Source organism: Lepidochelys kempii, chromosome 3 (genome assembly GCF_965140265.1).
Source record: "Lepidochelys kempii isolate rLepKem1 chromosome 3, rLepKem1.hap2, whole genome shotgun sequence".
Taxonomy (NCBI): domain Eukaryota; kingdom Metazoa; phylum Chordata; order Testudines; family Cheloniidae; genus Lepidochelys; species Lepidochelys kempii.
The window spans coordinates 135,716,380-135,733,384 of NC_133258.1; the positions used below are offsets into that span (position 1 = coordinate 135,716,380).

General features: G+C 43.4%; 1 protein-coding gene across 17 annotated transcripts in view; it reads left to right on the forward strand.

The window, feature by feature from the left end:
* Window positions 1-17,005, forward strand: part of RYR2 (ryanodine receptor 2) — a 709,125-nt gene that overhangs the window by 334,180 nt on the left and 357,940 nt on the right. The window lies entirely within an intron of this gene.

The following is a 17,005-nucleotide window of genomic DNA, read 5'->3' on the forward strand; positions in this document are numbered from 1 at the left end:
TCCTTTTTCTTTCATTTCTATTGTGAATAACATTTGAATTTGGTCTCATCCTTGGTTACCTTTTTATATTATCACCACCATTTTCCAATTGAGGCAAACAGGACCTCAGCCCAAACTGTGAAGTTCACAATTTTATTTTTTCTGGGTTGTCTCTTTCACCAATAGAGTCTATAATTCCCTTCACGTCAAAGTCTATTTTTGTTCTAATAAGTCTATCAAACTATAATGGTAGATATCTTAAATTTATATAGTGTATGTTGTTCTCAAGAACCACGGGGTGTGTGCATCTGTAATATAGGCACAATTAGGTAACTGTATTTGATAAGTGAGAATATGATTGCCAAAGTCAGAAGCCTATTCCTGTTGAAAGGTGCTATTGGATTTTTAATGGGTGATTAAGACTTTTTTTTCTACAGTTCATGCAGAAGATTATCTTCCTGTCAACAATTGCCCTCAGCATGATATGTATGCATTGGTTTTATAATGATATGAGGAAAGGTGCCACCTTGTGAATCATTAACATGATTTTTGTAGTCCCTGAATTTCCCTTGAAGGTTTCCCAGCTAATCACTGTTCAGGCTCAACCTTGCCTAGTTATGAGATTTTTTTATAAGCTTACAGTGTTCTAGAGTCTTTCATGCTTTGTATGATACAAACTTTTGTTGCTGGACTGGCTCAGATAGGAAGTACTCCCCAGGTTTATGTGCCTAAAGTCTCTCTTCAAACAACTCAAATACACTAGTGAATTTATTTCACTGTGGAAAGTAATGCAGGAGGCATTCTCTTCATATCTAAAATAAATTCAGTGGAACCTTATGGAAAGTAGCTTCCTTCTGAAGAGGTACTATCACTGATATGCAAAATACAGAAGCAGGATTGCTCACATGAATAGTCCCCAAACAGCATATCCTGCCAGCAAATCTTTGTGTTGGCTTTAAGGTAGGACTTTTAGTGTACAATACCTTCCAAGTTCATTGGTAGATTGGTTTCTCAAATAATATGTGTGGTTGTCAGAAGGCTCTAACTATTGGTTATGTTTTTTTCCTCATAAAGTACATTTGCCTGTTTTGAAACTCTGGTTTTGGTTATTGGGAATATTACTTTTATCAGCATATTTAAAGCCAGAACGAAGTTTTATTTTAAATGTGATACTGAAGAATTCTTATTTTTGTATTTTAATGATTTGGTTTTATATCTCCAAAAGATCTTGGCAATGCAAAATCTGGTGGTATTATGTAAATTGCAACAGTGCTGGTATTGGTCAGATTATCCATGTCATTTGGGTGATGGAGGGGGAAGGGAAAGAGTTTACCAAAGCACTTTATAAAGTGGCTGATAATTCAATGAGTATGGGTGCAGAATGCTACCATGAAAGATGGCCCTCAAGTAAGTTTGTCGAAAAGGAGTAGGTCTTTGTTATACTGTTTATTTCAACATTTAAGGCTGCTGATTGCTTTTCAAAATAACAAAATAATAATAATTAAAGCATTAATAAAAAGTCTAACTCTTCTCCAACCACTGAATCCCTCATGCATTTAAGAATTATCTTTAAGCACCTATGTCTTAAATTGAGTTTGCTTTGCTCAAATCCTTTCGGGTGAAGCTTACCCCAGTCCAGAGAGACAGTGTAAAAGCCCAAGAGGGACTTAAGTGGTGCATATGTCTGTTGTGATTGGATCCAGCCATTTGCTCCCATCTGCATCTAATACCCCCTGGGTCTGGGAAATGACTGATCACTGTTCCTAGCTCTAGGGGTGTCTCATGCACGCTCTCAAGTACTTCAGCAGTAGGAGCCCACAGTCTGACTCTGGAACCAGTGCCGCAGCTCCCCAGAGCCCCAGTTGCTTAGATACATTCTTCAGAGTCCACTCATTGTGGGAGCTCTGGTTTCCTAGTTATGCTCTTCATGGACACTGTGGCAGTAAAGCAAGGAATTACAGGCTAAGCAAAGGAATTTCTTATACACACACTTCTCCCTTGAAAAGCACAATCGAGTTCCAGATGTATGGAAAACAATGAACTGCTGAATGCAATCCTCCTGAGTGTCCTTCCCAGCCTTCTTAGCCTGATTGTCTTCTGGTGGTGAAATAACTCAGGGCTTCTGGGCAGAGCATTGTTCGGTCAGTGGTTCTGCTGGTAGCAAATCCATTGTTCCACTAGGGTAGGCACATTCAGTGTTGATAGCTCTTGATTGCTCTGTCACAGCTTCCCCTGTATAGTCTTTCCATAATATGTTAAATTTCCACTTAAAAATAAATGCTCAAAGCGACATTAAAGCTTATATTCAACGTGGAGGTTGAAATGTAACATGGCATTCACAGAACCAAAATGGAATTAATAAATTGACAAAGACATAGGCGATATTGTAAGTATTAACCACTGAGATTATCTTGGATACATACATTTTCCACTTCTTCCCTTTTCTGTTTCTGATCATTTTTCCACCCCTCACAGTTAGCCTTGTACAAGGTGAACAGGAAGGAGCATGGGTGGGTCAGAAATTGCCTGGCTTATACCTAGACTCTTTAATAGTATCTCAGTTATTCCCCATGTAATTACCTAATTTCCTTACTATCTTGATTAGGCCCTGTGCCAGATGCCCAGCACATCTTGATGTCTGGGGTGACCAACTGGCACTTTCTCTAGAGAAGCTAATAATGATGGACCCAGGCACCTTTGATTGCTGAATTGTACTTCCAAGGATCCCTGCTTCTACCTCCTCTGGAAGTAATAAACTAAGCATGGGATTCACATTATCATTAATGTTACTCTGCCGGCTCAACATACTTTTGTTTTTAACTTACCAACATTCAAGGTAATTCTTTTAAAACTTTAGAACAGAGGTTTTCAAACTGCAGGTGGTGTGGAATGTATTCTGGAGAAGTGGAGGGGTGAGAGAAGCCGCTCTGCCTGCAGAACTGCATGGCCACAGAGTGGCGGCTGCTGGCTGGGCACCCAGCTCTGAAACCAGTGCCACCACCAACAGCAGTGGAGAAGTAAGGGTGGCATGGTACGGTGTTGGCATTGAAGGTAGCTCCGCTGCCAGCAGCAGCAGCAGAGAGGTAAAGGTGGTAATGCCATCCATTGCTGCTGGCGGTGGCACTGTCTTCAGAGCTGGGTGCTCAGCCAGCAGCCGCCACTCTTCACTCTGCCTTCAGGGCTAGGCAGCTCTATATGTACTTGTGTGGCAGGGGTCGGGGCAGAAATTATTACAAACACAAAGAAGTAAGGCACGATCAAATACATTTGAGAACCACCGCCTTCGAACATACAAAACTAGGAAATTGATTGAGTAGTACCGTGGATTGTACTGAAAAGGAATAGTTGTGCGGAATAATAAATAATTGGCATTTAGGATGCTCAGCAGTACTCTTCTGCTTAGCTATGCATATTCAACATGACCTTAATATTTCTAGAACTCCATTAAGTCAAAACAAAATTTCTGTTGGCCTGGGTGGCTTGATGAGAGATACAGTAAATATTTTAAGGCATTTTATTTTATAGCTCTGAAGTGTACATCCCTGGGAATCTGGGCACCACTTGAAAGATATTTATTTATTTTACCAAAGTGTCTCACTTCCCACTAGTTTAAAACAGTCAATTTGCTTATTTATTACAAAACTCTTGTTTTTTAAAATTTGATAGTGTGATTTATTTATTTTTTTTTGCCTGTTTCCACCTCCTTCATTTTGATCCAGTAGAAAATATACCGGTGACAAATTTTCTAGCATTAGAGAATTTCTTGCATCCCAAGCCAGAAACCAGGGTTGTATTTCTATAAATTAAAATGCTAATTTAAGGGCTGTTAATCCAGTTTTTTTTTTAATTTGTTGATGTAATAGTTATATTTTTTTCTGTTCTAAATAAATTTTTTTCATTCTTTTAAAAATTATCTTTGTCAAACTGAGAATGTACCAGTATGATGTCACACAGGCAGTTGGGTAGATTGTAATCAAATCTTGACTTAACAGCTATAAATTGGGATCCAGGGAGGAGTGGCTGGGTCTAGACATTTGAGATTGATTTTTGACTGTTTCCCAAGAACACTTTCCATGCTGACAGTCACATTACTGATGTGAAGGCGAAGTAATATGATGACTATTACAGGTAATATTGCAAAGAAAAATGACCATAACCTTTTAGCCTGTTGTTCTTTCCCCCGCTTTCAATGTAGTGGGTTAAATAAAGTATTTATGGGAAGAAAAGAGGACTACTATGACACCTGTCTTGTACACTTCATGCAAATTAATTCCATACCTCTTAGATTTGCTCAAAATTCCATGTGCAATGCAGAACAAAAATGTGTATACCTTTATTGTTTTGGTTAAAGATTGCCAGGCAATGAGTTCTTTTGGTGAATAACTTGCAAACTGGGGGTGAGTCATAAGACAGAGAGGAAGAGCTGAGAAACAGGTGAGCTGAGGAAAAAATATAAAAGGGATATCAATATAACCGTTCTTTCTTTTCCCATTTTTCATGAGCTATTTTTCAAGAGTGTAGATAATTTAACAATCTAGCAGAGAATAGCACAGTTTTATTTAACTTCTCTGTTCTCTGCCAAAATAATTTGTCTTGCAAATTTCAGCTTTAACTAAAAAGGAAAAATGGATATAAACAAATTTTAAAAGAAGCAACATCAGGGGCACACGCACATCTGATATGAATTTAGTGAATAGGGGTTTTTTATTGCCTTGAGGCTTTTGAACATAGTAGACTCTTCTGTCACTACTTGCATAGTCTGCACAAATTTATTTTCACCACCAATTCACAAGCCTCACCAGGAGCAAAAGCCATTAATCCTTTACGAAGGAAAGAAAGACATGCATTTGCTATGTAGCTTTTGGTGAATTGTTTAGAAACTTGAATGCTTTAAATGGATATGATTGATAGGCTTATCCTGACTGACTTACTGCGTCCTAGATAGAGCTGGCTGAAATTTTTCATGAAATACTGGTCTTTGATGAAAAATGGCCATTTTTCCAGATTTTCAGATTTTTTGATGAAAAATCTCCACTTTTTACCTTTCCCACTCATCTATCTATTCAGCTGCACAATGGAAAGAGGGGAAAATAAAAGAGGGGGCACAAGGGACAGAAAGGGGATGGGGAAACAATAACAGAAAACAAACTGAAAGTTGAAAAAATCAATTTAAGTTTTTTTGGCTTTGTATTTTAATTGGAGAATTCAAAAAAAAAATAATTAAAATTGTCAAGAAAACTTGTTTTAAATATGATTGAAACATACCTGTATTTAACCAGCCCTAGTCCTACGAAGAGCTCATCTCTTCTGGGCATGCTGGAGCCCGGGGATTCAGAGGTTGCGTGGGACTTCCTCTGTAATTGCTGCTTCCAGCGACTGTGGGTGGCTGTTGCACTGTCCTGGAACAGAGAGTAGAGAGACTCCCTCTTCTACTCCTTAATGCTTCCCATGCTGGTGCTCCTGCAGTGAAGAGGAAGAGTGACTAATATGGAGAGGGGACACAAGAGTTGGATTTGGGGGAGCATAGGGAGTAGATTGGGACAAGCATTTGGATGGGTGACAAATTGTGAGTTGGTGGGCAGGGGATGAAGGTCTGGGAGCTGGTGGGGTGGAATGGGGAAGACTGGCTTGGCAAAGAGACTGGGAACCAACGGATGGAGAGGCTGAGTTTAAATGAGGAACTGGGAGTATTGGGGAGTCTGGACCTTGCTGGGCAAGGAGAGCGGGACAAGGAGCCTGGCTGTGGAAGACTCAAGCAGGGGTGAAGACTAACATTTCATGCGGGGAGATGAGACTGGCTGGACAAAGAGACTGGGAATGGGATGAGGAGATGGAGTGACTGGAGGTACGATGGGCAGAAGAGGTCAGGCTTGGGGAGAATAGGTGCAGAAAGGTCTGTGACCACGAGAGTATTCTCCTCTCCAGAACTGAAAGGAAGCCTAATTCTCACCATTCCTCTGTTATCAGCAAATAGTTGTGAAAGCCAAGGGCAAAGTGTGTGTACCCCACAAGCTTCTATTGCTATCAGTCACTCCATTAGCTCCCATGGCAGAGGGCTATGCTATAGAGCTAAAGGTTCCCACTCTGCTGATGATCAATCAGCACAATTCCATTAGCTTTAATGTTTTTCTCAGTTTGCTTTCAGCTTGCCTATTACACTAGCTACACAAATCTTTGTTAAAAGAACATTAAAGTTGCAAAGTAAAAAATACAAATGTTAGGAAATACCAGTTTTGGGGAAAAAAATAGTACGTGACCATATAATTAAAGACTGTATCATAACGCATATACACAAGAGGGCCAAATTACAGCTGTACAGGCAATCTTAATTCTAGAATTTCCTAACATTTGGTTGTCTGACATTGCAACATTAACAGTCTTAACTTTTTCTATTAACGCTTATTTGGTGTAATATGGATAACAACATCACCATTACATAACATAACTTAAAATGTATAAGGTATATTATATTAACCTTATAAAAGGCATAAGCCAACCAACAACTGTTTTTCTGCTGGGGGGAAAAACTTTTCTTGTAGTCAGGTTATTATATAATAGTCTAGTATTGGATTTCTTGCACTTTCTCTTCTGAAACATCTGATTCTAGCCACTGTCATTGACAACCACTGTATCAGGAACCATCATGGTCCAGAGGGTTCGTTAGCACTTGTAAGCTCCAACCTGCCACCCAGTGACCTGCTAGTTGTTGTCAGAATAGGAACTGAACTCCACAGAGGACCCCAGTCCTGGAATCCGATTGGCAGAATGCTGGGGGTCCTGATTGGTTGGCAGCTTATATAAAAACCCAGCACAGGAACAGGAATATGTACATGCAGCTAGGTTGTTCCTGCTTTGGACTGCTTCCCCTGAGATACCTGCTCCTACTGGCTGCTGCTGATCTCCTGGTAACTTGACCCTCACTGACACCTGACCTTGATTTGCCCTCTGGCCTGTCTCGGACTGTGATTTCCTGGAAACCTGACCAGCGGCTTTGGAACAATTTTTATAGTGGGGGTTTGAAAGTCACTGAACAAAACTGTAACCTTTGTATATGGTTGAAATCTCTTCAAGCCAGAGGTGTGGCAGCACCCCTGAACCTAACCCTGTCTGACTCCTGACGCCAGCTCCGGCCAGTAGGTCAGACCATTCATGTCCTGGTTGTGACACACTGGTCTGATAAAATATGGCAATTCCTGTGTTCTTCAGTGTGTTCTTCATTATTTTTTCACAATGAGTATGGACATAATGGCATTTACAGTAATATAATGCAGCACTCTGAGAGTTGACCATTAGTAGTGGGATCAGCAATAACTTTTAGGTATTGAGTCTCTGGGAGGGAGGGGCTTAAGACTTCTGGGTTGGAGCAGAAGGGTAATGGAACTGAACAACATTCAGTGTACTGGTTTCAGAGTAGCAGCCGTGTTAGTGTGTATTCGCAAAAAGAAAAGGAGTACTTAGTCTCTAAGGTGCCACAAGTACTCCTTTTCATTCAGGGTACTGTGATTGTCATGTCATGATTTCAGTTTGCCCTGCTTACTTGTTCACAAATCTGTGGTTATATGGAACTGCACTTGTCATCAAGGTGTGCCACTTTTTTCACACAAATCTACATGTGGTTCTGGTATTTTTGTGCGTTAATCTTCAACATATTGAAATCAGGAGCTTTAAGAACAGAAGAGGTTTAGAGTAATCACAGCAATAATAATAATAACAGTGACTTGATTGCATTTTTGAATGTTTGATTTGAGTCATATTTCATCCCTTGTTGTTGTGTCATTTGGTTGTTACACTGTTTCTCTCTGGGATACAAGGCAACTGGATCTTATTTGTCCCAATACTGGGGTGCCAGCCATTTCAGGGGGCTCCAACATAATGTATAGAATGCATACTACCGCTATTTGTGATGCCAGCAACACTGCTCTGTGAACTGGCAGCAGCATAATCAGCCACCTTTCACTTGCATCATTCATTGATTCTAAATGTCTTGTGAGAAGACTGATAAGAATTCTAACCTGCTGCTCCATCCTCTGCTGCTTCCTCTCCAGCAATAGTTTTTTTTATGCTTCTCCCATATACCAATATATACTTGTCAGTTGACATATTAAAGCAGAAGTGCCACCAGGGGGCATTGGTGCCCGCCCTCGGTGCCCTGAATGTTGCACAACGCTGACCAGATGTATCAGAATCATAGAAATTGGAAAAGTTACCTCGTGCTGTGTTTTCAGTGTCACAGGCACATTTTTGTTCTCTTCAGCCTTTTTCTGTGGTATTCCTGTGTCAAAACAGCATATTTCCATTGCTGAATGGCCCTCCTTAATGCTATAGTCATGGATCATCACTTCGTATAAGTTGTTACATTTGTTGCCTCAGTCACCTTCAAAGGATCAGCAGCAGCTGTGGAGGCAGACATATCCCTAGGCAACTGATTTGTCAGTTTCCCCCCTAGTTTTGTAATAAGAAACACACACATATCCCTGTCCCTCACTACTACTCTCTTTCCCTGAGACGCCAAGGGAAAATGTTCAGTCAATGTCAGGGCAAGCACTGCTCTCACCATAGGAACAGGGATCAGCTGTCACAACTGTTTACCGAGTAGTGACATGTCTCAGCAGGGGGTGATTACAACTGATATGAATGATTCTACAAGGACGCTTCCACCATTTTACGGGGTATTCTGACAGTATATGCCAATGTTTAGAAGTCTGATTCTCTTTAGTGAGGGAAGTGGAGTTGTCACTTTGGGACCTTGAGCTATGCAGGTCTCCTCATGCAGTGACGTCTAATACTGCCTTTGATGAGGAGCTTACAAAAGAGGGGACTCCTGGTGCAAGACAGCAGACACCTGTGTTAAAATCACCTCTTTGGCTCTGCCATTTAGCATCACCTTTTAAAAATAAATAGAAATAGCCTTGATTTCCCACAATCCAGTTGAGGAATTTCATCAGTTTCGTATGGAATTTTTTACTTAGATGGAATTCTTCATTGTGAAAAATTTCTACCGGAACTGAAGGGAGGTGGCTTATGCCTTCATGATTGTGGAATTGTGGGGGCTGGTTTGGCCGACAGTGGACACCCAGTACTCCTATGGGGTGCGTGGCAGTGAGGAAATACTAAGGTGTTAAGACCACCTCTGCCAAGCTTGAGTTGGTCCACTCCCTCCTCTGGCCTAGCCCAGATCTTCCCATTCCCCGTACCTGGGGCTTCTGCAGAGGGCACCAAAGACACTGATGGGAGCTGCTGGTGCTGAAGTTAGGATGTGGATTCTTTAACCTCTTGAATCCCATGCTAAGGATGGGATACAGTAATGGAGGGAAAACAGCACAATAAAGATAAGGGATTTAAAAAAGGCAGACTTTTAGCAAACTTGGGGAGTTGGTAGGTGAGATCCCATGGGAAACAAGTCTAAAGGGAAAACAGTTCAAGAGAGTTGTCTCTTTGAAAAACTGCTATTATTAAGGGCACAAGAGCAAACTATCCCACTGTGTAGGAAAGACCGGAAGTATGGTAAGAGACCACCCTGGATTAACCAGGAAATCTTCAATTATCTGAAACTCAAAAAAGGGTACCACAAAAAGTGGAAACTAGGTCAAATTGCAAAGGATAAATATAAAGAAATAACATAAGTATGTAGAAACAAAATAAGAAAGGCCAAGGCATAAAATGAGATTAAACTAGCTAGAGATATAAAGTGTAACAAGAAAACATTCTACAAATACTTTAGAAGCAAGAGGAAGGACAGGGTAGGCCCGTTACTCGGTGGTGGTGGAACAATAACAGAAAATGTGGAAATGGCAGAAGTGCTAAATAACTTTTTTGTTTGTTTCCACCAAGGAGTTTAGTAGCAATTGGGCTTCTACCATAGTGAATGCCAGTGGAAATGAGATAGGATCAGAGGCTAAAATAGGGAAAGAACAAGTTAAAAATTACTTAGACAAGTTAGATGTCTTAAAGCTCACGAAAGCTTATGCTCAAACAAATTTGTTAGTCTCTAAGGTACTGCAAGTACTCCTTTTCTTTCTAAAGTCTCCAGGGCCTGATGGAAATACATTCTAGAATACTCAAGGAGCTGATCAAGGAGATATGAGCCATTAGCGATTATCTTAAAAAAGTCCTGGAAGGTGGGAGAAACTCCAGAAAATTGTAAGAGGGCAAATATAGTGCTAATCTATAAAAAGGGAAATAACTTGCGGAATTACAGACCAGTCAGCTTTTAACTTCAGTACCCAGAAAGGAAATGAAGCAAATAATGAAGCCATCAATTTGCAAACACCTAGCCCTGGTCTACAATACAAATTTAGGTCTAATGTAGCAGCGTTAGATCAATTTAACCCTGCACCCATCCACACGACGAAGCCATTTTTGTTGACTTAAAGGGTTCTGAAAAGTGATTTCTGTACTCCTCCCTGATGAGGGGATTAGCGCTGAAATTAACATCGCCAGGTCGAATTTGGGGTAGTGTGGACGCAATTCGATGGCATTGGCCTCAGGGAGTTATCCCAGAGTGCTCCATTGTGAGTGCTCTGGATAGCACTTTCAACTCAGATGCACTAGCCAGGTACACAGGAAAAACCCTGGGAAATGAAATTCAAAAGTTCCTGTTAGGTCAGCGTGGTGAGCTCATCAGCTTAGGTGACCATGCTTTCCCAGAATCGCCAAAGAGCTCCAGCATGGACCCAACGGGAGGTACTGGATCTGATCGCTGTATGGGGAGACGAATCCATGCTATCAGAACTCTGTTCCAAAAGACTAAATGCCAATATATTTGCCAAAATCTCCAAGGGCATGATGGACAGAGACTACAACAGGGACCTGCAGCAGTGCCACATGAAAATTAAGGAGCTCAGGCAAGCCTACCAAAAAACCAAAGAGGCAAATGGCCGCTCCGGGTCAGTGCCCCAAACATGCTGCTTCTATGATGAGCTGCATGCAGTTCTAGGGAGCGCCCCTACTACTACCCCACCGCTGTCCTTGGACATCTGCAAGGGGGGAGTCTCATGCAACAGGCATGAAGATTTTGGGGATGAGGAAGAAGATGATGGTGAGGATGAGGATAGCACACAGCAGGCAAACGGAGAAACCATTCTCCCCGACAGCCAGGAACTGTGTATCACCCTGGAGCCAATACTCTCCCAACCCTCCCAAGGCGGACTCCCGGACCATGAAGCCGGAGAAGGCACCTTTGGTGAGTGTACCTTTGTAAATATAATACATGGTTTAAAAGCAAGCGTGTTTAATGATTCATTTGCCCTGAAGATTTGGGATGCATTCGTGGCCAGCACAGCTCCTCCTGTTAAATGGCCAACCCCATGGGTGCTTGGTATGGGAAGGGAGGGCTCTGCTGTTTGAAACCATTCGCACATGTTATGAAGACTGAAGAAGCTGAAAGAGTGTGGCTTACCATGGCTGCCTGCAAGTTGAGTTCTGTTGCCCGGCCCTGCGTGTGTGATCTCTCACACCAAACCAGCAGGCCCTCAATATAAGAGGCAAAATGTGACCTTGTACCGAAAGCACATGTGCTATGTAATGTTAACAGCTTGGTTCACAGTGAAAGAATCTACCCATTGTTCTCTAAAACGTGTCTATTCAAATACTACTCTCCCTTCTTTTCCTCCCACAGCTACAAATGTTTCAGTGCTCCCCCTATCATCTCCTTCCCAGAGGCTAATAAAGAGGTGAAAAAAGATAAGAATATAAGAGGGCGAAAAAAGTGCACTCACGATGAAATGTTCTCTGAGCTCATGCAGTCCTCCTGCACTGAAAGAACTCAGCACAATGCATGAAGGCAAACAATGGCAGAGTCCAGGAAAGCAGAAAATGAATGCAAGAACAGGAGGGACGAGCAATATGAGAGGTGGTGGCAGCGCGATGAGAGGAGGCAGGAAGCAATGCTGAGGCTACTGGGGAATCAAACTGATATGCTCCGGCATCTGGTGGAGCTGCAGGAAAGGCAGCAGGAGCACAGACCATTGCTGCAGCCCCTGTGTAACCTCCCGCCCTCCTCCCCAAGTTCCATAGCCTCCTCACCCAGATGCCCAAGAACGCGGTGGTGGGGGGGCTCTGGGCCCCCAACCACTCCACCCCAGAGGACTGCCCAAGCAACAGAAGGCTGGCATTCAATAAGTTTTGAAGTGCAGTGTGGCCTTGTCCTTCCTTCCTCCCCTCATCCACCACCCAACCCAGTGCTTCCCTCCTCCCCCACCCCTCCCAGGCTACCTTGGCAGTTATCCCTCTATTTGTGTGATGAATTAATAAAGAATGCATGATTTTGAAACAACAGTGACTTTATTGCCTCTGCAAGCGGTGATCGAAGGCGGGAGGGCGGTTGACTTACAGGGAAGTAGAGTGAACCAAGGGGGCAGGTTTTCATCAAGGAGAGAAACAAACAAAACTGTCACACCGTAGCCTGGCCAGTCATGAAACTGGTTTTCAAAGCTTCTCTGATGCGCAGTGCGCCCTGCTGTGCTCTTCTAATCACCCTGGTGTCTGGCTGCGCATAATCAGTGGCCAGGCGATTTGCCTGAACCTTCCACCCCACCATAAATGTCTCCCCCTTACTCTCACAGATATTGTGGAGCACACAGCAAGCAGCAATAACAATGGGAATATTGGTTTTGCTGAGGTCTAACTGAGTCAGTAAACTGCGCCACCGTGCTTTTAAATGCCCAAATGCACAGTCTATCACCATTCTGCACTGGCTCAGCCTATAGTTGAACAGCTCCTTACTACTGTCCAGGGTGCCTGTGTATGGCTTCATGAGCCAGGGCATTAAGGGGTAGGCTGGGTCCCCAAGGATAACTGTAGGCATTTCAACATCCCCAACAGTTATTTTCTGGTCTGGGAAGTAAGTCCCTTCCAGCAGCTGTTGAAACAGACTAGAGTTCCTGAAGATACGAGCATCATGAACCTTTCCCGGCCATCCCACGTTGATGTTGGTGAAACGTCCCTTGTGATCCACCAGTGCTTGCAGCACCATTGAAAAGTACCCTTTTTGGTTTACGTACTGGCTGCCCTGGTGGTCCGGTCCCAAGATAGGGATATGTATTCCAATGTATTCTATCGCCCCACCACAGTTAGGGAATCCCATTGCAGCAAAGCCATCCACTATGACCTGCACATTTCCCAGAGTCACTACCCTTGATAGCAGCAGCTCAGTGATTGTGCTGGCTACTTGGATCACAGCAGCCCACTCCAAATTGATTACCTACTGACCGGTAGCTGTCTGGCATTGCAGGCTTCCAGAGGACTATCGCCACTCGCTTCTGAACTGTGAGGGCTGCTCTCATCTTGGTATTCTTGCGCTTCAGTGCAGGGGAAAGCAAGTCACAAAGTTCCATGAAGGTGCCCTTACGCATGCAAAAGTTTCGCAGCCACTGGGAATCATCCCAGACCTACAATACTATGCGGTCCCACCAGTCAGTGCTTGTTTCCCAGTCCCAGAATCAGCGTTCCAGGGCATGAGCCTGCCCCATTGCCACCAGGATGTCCAAATTGCCGGGGCCTGTACTTTGAGAGAAGTCTGTGTCCATGTCCTCATCACTCTCATCACCACGCTGCCGTCACCTGCTTTTGCAGGTTCTGGTTCTGCACATACTTCAGGATAATGCGCAAGGTGTTTACAATGCTCATAACGGCCATGGTGATCTGAGCGGGCTCCATGCTTGCTGTGGTATGGCGTCTGCAGGAGAGCAGAGTTGCAGCAGAAGCGGTGGCTGACAACAGATGCCACGAGAATAGATATTTATAGAGAATGACGAGAGGACCTGCGAGGTGAATTCAAGAGAGCAGGAGAGCAGAGTTGCAGAGGAAGCAGTGGAGGATGATGGTTAGCACTGCGCACATTTCCCGAGGAAGAACACACGTACCTGGGAGCCCATGGCAGACAACATGGAGAAATTCGCTATTGAGACAATAGCAGCAGAGCAGAGTTGCAGCGGAAGTAGTGTATGACAACAGTTAGCAGTCCTACTGCACCGTCTGCTGTCGGCAACACCCAGGACACAACAGCGGCGGTGTTGGCGAGCTGAGCTGAGCGGACTGCACACTTGCCGTGGTATGGCATCTGCGCGGAAAAAAGGCATGAAACGATTGTCTGCCATTACTTTCATGGAGGGAGGGGCGACTGATGACATGTACCCAAAACCACCTGTGACAATTTTCTGCGGGTATTGGGAGCTTAACCCAGAATTCCAGTGGGCGGCGAAGACTGCGGGAACTGTGGGATAGCTACAGATAAGTCGATGCTAGCCATGGTAGTGAGGATGCACTCTGCCGACATAATGCGCTTAGTGTGGACATACGCAATTGACTGTATAAAATCAATTTCTAAAAATCGACTTCTATAAAATATCGACCTAATTTTGTAGTGGAGACATACCCCTAAAAGATAATAAGGTGATAAGTAGCAGTCAGCATGGATTTGTCAAGAACAAATTATGTCAAATCAACCTAGTAGCTTTCTTTGAGAGGACAATAAGCCTTGTAGATGGGGGAGAAGTGGTAGATGTGGTATATCTTGGCTTTAGTAAGGATTTTGATATTGTCTCACATGACCTTACTAGGGAAATACAACCTAGATGGAGCTACTATAAGGTGGGTGCAAAACTGGTTGGAAAACCATTCCCAGAGAATAGTTATTAGTGATTCATAGTCAAGTTGGAAGGGCACATGAAGGGCAGGGATCAGTTCTGGGTCCGGTTCTGTTCGATATCTTCATCAATGATTTAAATAATGGCATAGAGAGTACATGTATAAAGTTTGCGAACAAAACCAAGCTGGGTGGGGGTTGCAAGTGCTTTGGAGGATAGGATTAAAATTCAAAATGATCTGGACAAACTGGAGAACTGGTCTGAAGTAAATAGGATGAAATTCAATCAGGACAAATGCAAAGTACTCCACATAGGAAGGAATGATCAGTTGCACACATTCAAAATGGGAAATGATGCCTAGGAAGGAATACTGCAGAAAGGGATCTGCGGGTCATAGTGGGACACAAGCTAAATATGACTGAACAGTGTAACACTTGGAAAAAAGCAAGCATCCTTCTGGGATGTATTAGCAGGAATGTTGTAAGCAAGACACAAGAAGCAATTCTCCTACTTTACTCCACTCAACTGGAGTATTGTGTCCAGTTCTGGGTGCCACATTTCAGAAAAGAGGTAGACAAATTGGAGAAAGTCCAGGGAAGATCAACAAAAGTGATTAAAGGTCTAGAAAATATGACCTGTGACAGAAGATTGAACAAATTGGGTTTGTTTAGTCTGGAGAAGAGAAGACCCAGGGGACATAACAGTTTTTAAGTACATAAAAGGTTACAAGGAGGAGGGAGGAAAAATTGTTCTTGGTAACTTCTGAGGATAGGACAAGAAGGAATGGGGTTAAATTGTAGCAAGGGTCGTTTAGGCTGGCATTAAGAAAAACTTGCTAACTGTCAGGGTGGTTAAGCACTGAAATAAATTGCCTTGGGAGGTTGTGGAATTTCCATCTTTGGAGATTTTTAAGAGCAGGTTAGACAAACACCTGTCAGGAATGGTCTAGATCAGTGGTTCTCAAACTAGGGGCGCCGCTTGTTCAGGGAAAGCCCCTAGTGGGCTGAGCCGGTTTGTTTACCTGTCGTGTCTGTGGGTTCGGCCGATTGCAGCTCCCACTGGCTGCGGTTCGCCGTTCCAGGCCAATGGGGGCTGCAGAAAGCAGTGTGGGCTGAGGGACCTGCTGGCCACCTTTCCCCCGGCCCCCATTGGCCTGGAGCGGTGAAGTACGGCCAGTGGGAGCCACGATCGGCCAAACCTGCGGACACAGCAGGTAAACAAACCTGCCCAGCCCGCCAGGGGCTTTCCGTGAACAAGTGACACCTAGTTTGAGAACCACTGGTCTAGATAATACTTAGTCCTGCCATGAATACAGGGGACTGGACTAGTTGACCTCTCAAGGTCCCTGTCAAGGTTCCTCCCCCACTCTGAACTCTAGGGTACAGATGTGGGGACCTGCATGAAAAACCTCCTAAGCTTATCTTTACCAGCTTAGGTCAAAACTTCCCCAAGGTACAAAATATTACACCCGTTATCCTTGGACTGGCCGCTACCACCACCAAACTAATACTGGTTTCTGGGGAAGAGCTGTTTGGACGCGTCCTTCCCCCCAAAATACTTCCCAAAACCTTGCACCCCACTTCCTGGACAAGGTTTGGTAAAAAGCCTCACCAATTTGCCTAGGTGACTACAGACCCAGACCCTTGGATCTCAAGAACAATGAACAATCCTCCCAACACTTGCACCCCCCCTTTCCTGGGAAATGTTGGATAAAAAGCCTCACCAATTTGCATAGGTGACCACAGACCCAAACCCTTGGATCTGAGAACAATGAAAAAGCATTCAGTGTTTTACAAGAAGACTTTTAATAAAAAATAGAAGTAAATAGAAATAAAAAAATCCCCCCTGTAAAATCAGGATGGTAGATATCTTACAGGGTAATTAGATTCAAAAACATAGAGAACCCCTCTAGGCAAAACCTTAAGTTACAAAAAAGATACACAGACAGAAATAGTTATTCTATTCAGCACAATTCTTTTCTCAGCCATTTAAAGAAAGCATAATCTAACACATACCTAGCTAGATTACTTACTAAAGTTCTAAGACTCCATTCCTGGTCTATCCCCGGCCAAGACGACTACAGACAGACACAGACCCTTTGTTTCTCTCCCTCCTCCCAGCTTTTGAAAGTATCTTGTCTCCTCATTGGTCATTTTGGTCAGGTGCCAGCGAGGTTACCTTTAGCTTCTTAACCCTTTACAGGTGAGAGGAGCTTTCCCCTGGCCAGGAGGGATTTCAAAGGGGTTTACCCTTCCCTTTATATTTATGACAGTCCCCTCGAGTCCTACAGTTCTGTGATTCTATGATTCACAGTGCCATTTTTGTTCAGGGATCCTTTGTGCTAGACACTTTACAGACATAGCAAAATACAGTCCCTAACAGCTCTAATCTAAATCTACTTGTATTGGTCACACTGCACCCTGAAAACAGCTGTCTCAAAA